The sequence below is a fragment of the Hippopotamus amphibius genome, chromosome 12 (genome assembly GCF_030028045.1).
Source record: "Hippopotamus amphibius kiboko isolate mHipAmp2 chromosome 12, mHipAmp2.hap2, whole genome shotgun sequence".
In the NCBI taxonomy this organism is placed as follows: Eukaryota; Metazoa; Chordata; class Mammalia; order Artiodactyla; family Hippopotamidae; genus Hippopotamus; species Hippopotamus amphibius.
Window position 1 is genome coordinate 10,265,974 of NC_080197.1, and position 5,461 is coordinate 10,271,434.

Below are 5,461 nucleotides of genomic sequence, written 5' to 3' on the forward strand. Positions count from 1 at the left end.
CCTACCAGCCCCCCGTTCACAATGTATCCACACCTTTCCACCATGGTCCAAACCACCATCCTCTCTTACCTGGACCATTGCTGTCACATCCTCCCTGGTCTTCCTGCGTCTGCCCCCACAGTTTATCCTCCACAAGCAGCCAGAGGATCTATTTGAATGCAGGTTAGGTTATGTCACTCAGAGTTCTCTGGTGGCCCCATCTCACTCAGAGAAAAAGCCAAGTGTCCCCCAAAATCCTGCATGATCCAGCCCTGCATTTCCTCCCTCAGCCCCTTACCCATCTACTCCTGCCACACTGGATCCTCACTGCTTCTCAGGTGTATATGGTCCACTCCAACCTCAGGACCTTGCACTTGCCATTTCCTTTTTCTGGAATAATCTTCCCCTAAATATCTGCTGCGTGGCTCATTTCCTCCCTTTCTTCACATCTTAAGTCGACTTTTCTTTTTCTTTTTTTTTTTTTGATACCAATCACATTTATTTAAGGACATAATGTACTATTTAGACTCACGGACGATACTAAATTATAACCTTGTTAAATATCTCTAGGATATTTTATTTTTGCAAAGATAGGTCCTTAAAAAAACAAACAAAAACAAAAAAACTGGACAGATTAATAATATAACACATATCAAAATTAGATAAAAAATATAGGTCACTGCTCTCATTCACTCTGTCTCAGTGTTAAAGATGTTACAAAGATACAGAGAATATCACTTGCTGTTCTCTTTTGGGGAGGCTATATTCAAGTTGACAAAAAGTACCCCTACATTTACAGGCACAGGTGTTGTCAAAGGGGTCTTTCTCTGATTTTAGCAAAGAAAAAAAGTCCAAATTGTATTCTTTATACTATGTGATTTAACGATATCATGTTTGGCACATGGTACTATTATTTCTCCTCCTGGAGCAAGTTCTCGTTTTCTCAAAGCCTTTCCCCCAACTTTTCTAGAAATAAAGCTTAAACATCATTTATTTTAAGCCTTGAAAATAAAATGTTATGCTCATATATACATGTACCAGGTTGGTATATTCATATATATCTTTTCCAATTACAGGTTAAGCAAAGACATGCATTTAGAGCTGTACTAATGTATTAAAGCAAAAGACAACCCAACTTAATATCAAGAGAAATTGTGACCTTCCATCTAGTGTTTGACAGAGAAAACACGGATTTTGACACGTTGTCTTATTTCATTCAAATAGCCGTCTGCTCACACACGGTCCAAGGACACCCACATAATAAAGCAAATACAATGACATGTTAAAGATTGGTCTTCAAACATCCCAGCCAATGATGCCACACTTGCCTGTGATCTCGCCAACATAAAACCACATCCACACCTCAGTGACCACCAAACCATTCAGAAGAGCTTCCTTAACTGTAAGCTGTTTGAAGCTATGGTTTGAGCACTACTGATAATTTTTTTCAAGCTCTGAATAGCTGCAGGGATCTCAGCAGGGGTTGGAGGAACCAGCTCAACCTTGGCATAGTGCCAAAATGTGGCCAATCGAGGCTTCAAGTAAGTCACAGCAGTGTTGACCAGCTCCGGGGCCTTCTCCGCGAGGTTACGGACAAACTGGGCCTGGTTCTAGGACGGAAAGTCCGTCGCCCCGATTTAAGTCGACTTTTCAATAAGATCTTCCTTCCCACCCGTTTCAAAACTTCAACTCATCCCAACACTTCACATCCTTCCTTTTGCCTTATATTTTCTCCTTAGCGTTTACCCAATATGCTAGATATTTTACTTGTTCTCTTTACAGACCGTTTCCCCCACTAATACTTCAAGTCCGCAGGGGACAGTGATTTTTATCTGTTTTGTTCACTGCCGAATCCCTAGCACCTAGAGCAAAGTCTGGTACATAATAAATGCTCAATAAAGCTTTGCTGAATAAACGGAGACCTCCGAGACTCAGTCTGAGCCTCGCTTGTTCTATGGATGCCCACCCCACCCCCATCGCGGGGGAGGCACTTACCAGGACACATGAACCTCATCAGCATCCTCACCAGTGTCGTTACCACTTACCCTCCCTACGTGCCAAGCCCTCTGTTAAGCTCCTTATATTAGAATTGCCAGGCTAAATACAGGGTATTCAGACAAATCTGAACTTTATATAAAAATGCATAGTATTTTTTTAGTGTAAGTATGTCCCATGCAATATTTGGGAGATGCTTATTCTTGAAAAAAGTTGTTTAGCAACACATTAGGCACAGGTGTCCTAGATTTGTGTTTGCTGAATCTGGCAACCTTACTTAGCATATTATGTCATTTAACTGTCGCGAGGTAAGTATCATTATTGCTCTATTTTAGTTGAGAGGATGCAGCACAGGGGATACACGGCTGGGGGGGCAGGAGAAAAAGAAACTAGGAGAGACTTGTAATGCAACCAAATAGCTCTCTGTAAAACCTGGGAACCAAAAGACAAATAAAAATTTGGAAGCCCCTGCTATTTCAAATGAGAAAATAAAAAAGAAGTGACAGAGAGGCTTAAATCCAAGCAAAGAGAAATAAGCCCCTGCTTCTGAAAGATGAATGAAACGAGACTTTGGGGGAAATGGATTCTCTATTGTTGAAGATAAAAGGCACCTTCTCCGAGAATGATCCAGGCTCTGGAGAAGATGCGAGAGGTACTCCAGGCCATCAAGAGGACTCCAAGGGGAGCAGAGAAACGGACTTTCAGAGTCCAAGGCCAGTCTCCTCCAGGCCACAGCATCCCTTACAGTCACAGAGGCAGGTTGTCCTGCACAAGCTCAGGGGCGCCACCTGCAGGAGGGAGCACTGCACTTCTGGGTTATCTGTACATACCCCCTGGGAACCACCAATGAGCCATCCACCCATCCCTTACTAAGTACAAGCACCCTCCTTGCACTGGAAGCTCCCTAAGAAGTAAGTTTCCTCTTTCTGGTAGTTTTCATACTACTCAGCATTTTACTTTTTTATTTTATTATTTTATTTTCATCTTTCTCCCGCCAATAGGATGGACACTCCATACTAGCAAGGTAAAAGTATACTACTTTTTACTGGTCTTGTTCATTGCTGAATCCCCAATATCTAAAACAGTTTCTAGTATGTGAAAAATAATCAATACATATATGTTAAAGAAATGTATTGTATGTCAATTGTATCTCAATAAAATTCTTAAAAAAAAAAAAAGAAAGAAATGAATGAGTGCAGCTTCCAGCTGGGCCCTTAAGGGAAGAGGGCATGCCCTCTCCCCTCTTTTCTCTTCCTACTGGCTGGAATTTCACCCTGGCAATGGCAAGTGTCTGGTCTACACAGATGAAGGCACCCCCCCAGAATGGTGGCACAATAGGAACCAATAGGATAGCAGGCACTTGGCTCCCTGCTCCAACGAGCACACACCAGCCCTGCACTGCTTACCCCTGTAACATTACAGGAGTCAGAGGAGAAAATGAACACACCTAGTTCAAGCCAGAGCCGACTAACCTCCAATAAGCAACTGCAGCATCTGCATCCAGGGAGAAGTGAGCTCAGGGGCAAGGGCGCTGGGTTCTGCAGCGGGTGGGCACCAGAGAAAGCGCCCCTGGTCAGACCATGGTGATGGGGTCTTGACAAACAGACAAAGGGAGTGACAGTGGCCCCAGAAGAGGACACAGACCCTGCAGAGGCCTAGAAGCATGAGCGGCCAGGGCACGTTCAAGGAACAGCAAGTCGACAGGTACGCTGGATCATCAGGGCCGGCGGAGAGGTGAGGTGTGCTGCGGATGCAGGCAGGGTCTCGTTTAAAGTCCCGACCATGTTCTGCTTTGGGGGAAATGTTGTTTCTAGCTCCTGTCCTCTGGCCTGGGTGAAAGCTCTGTGGCCTCTGCCTTGCATGGGAAGCTAGTGAGCCCTAAGATTCGGGTTTGAGGAAAGGGTCTCATCTGGACCAGCCTCAGTTACCAGAGGAGGACCAGAGGCTGAATCACCTGACCCTTCCATCCGTAGGGCTTTGTCCCATACCTCTCTTGGGAAGCTACAGGTCTGGAGAACATCCAGGGACACCAGCGTCACCCAGCCATCCAATCACCAGGTATAACTTCAGTCTCCCTCTGATTTCCAATCCGTCTCTGTTAGCCTTTCAGATGTGTAAATTACAGGAAGGTGCTCAGCTAACCATGTGTCCTGACTCTGGTTGAGGAAATACAGTCACTCTACATATAATCTCCAGAAAGATATCCTGATGTTCTTAGAGTGGTCTGGGTCCAAGTTCTACAGCAAAGAGCCTAGGAAGAAGTTATACTCTGTCCCTAAAAATGAATGACCAAACGGCCCTGGGAGATGTCACATTAACAGCTCTGCCCAAAGCATCTTTTGTCCTTTTAAAATGTGCTTTCCAATGTATTTTCTGGGGGAGAATTGGCCTGGTTCCTGAAACCCTACTCTAATTGTATATAATTTTTATAAGTGTAGTAATTAGGACTCACTATGCCTTACAGTTTAAGTGGAATTGAATTTTTATGGGAACAAGAGAATTAGGAGGAAAGAATTCTAGCATCTTTTAAGTCACTGACCTCACTCCTAATGGGGAAACTGGCTGTTGGGACCTCAAAGATGTATCCAGAAACCACTGCTCTTTTGGTGGCCTCTTAGGAGCAGGAAAATAACAAACAAAACTCCTTCCATGGCTCTCAACCTCCTAAGTCCAAACTTAGAGAATGGACATTATAAGATGGTGGCCTATGGTCCATTTCCTACCTTTCAACAGATTCCATTTGTTCAACATTTTAAAGTGAGGAAATTTCACATAAAAATCTGAATTTTCAGCTTCTCTTTACGTCTTAGAGACCAGGCCCTGCTGAGCCTGCATTCCCATCTGAAAACAATGGGCTGAAAGGAAGTGGCAGCTGCATCCTTTAGACAAGGCGCACACTTTCCCCTTTACCACAGTCCCTGCTAGTCCTTATCTCCTCTCTAGTACCACCCATTTTCAATGCTCTTAGCATTCTGAAGATAGGAAAGTCATTCTCTGTACCCATGTTTCTATCAGAAGTGGGGAAATGTAAAACTGATGACCAAATGGTTCCAAGAAATATGGAATAGATCACATAAGTTTGTGGATATGAAGAAATTGGCCAAATCTTACTTGACTGGAAATATCCCTGCATCAATATCACCCAGAATCTTTACTTGTTTATGATGCCTTGCCCAGTCCTGGCAGGCATGGGAGTTTGTAATCTCTTCTTTTGTAGATTACATCATGGTTCCCGCTTCATATCACTCCCCCTGTCCATATGACTTTGCTGTTCCCCCAGCTAGAGGTAGGATGTACTTCCCCACCTTTTGACCTTGGGCTCAACCATATGACTTGTTTGGCTTATGGGGCTTGGGGAGATGCATCATGAACATAGGCTTACGTGCAGTTAGGTTTATGCTCCTGACCTCTGCCATTGCCATGAGAAGCACACACTTCAGGTAACCTCTGTTCCAAAAAGAATAATTTGGAGCCAAGTCCAAAAGAG

General features: G+C 43.9%; 1 pseudogene; it reads right to left on the reverse strand.

Moving 5' to 3' along the window:
• Positions 1-1,275: 1,275 nt before the first annotated feature.
• Positions 1,276-1,956, reverse strand: LOC130833903 (ATP synthase subunit g, mitochondrial-like; annotated as a pseudogene).
• Between the last annotated feature and the right edge of the window lie 3,505 nt (positions 1,957-5,461).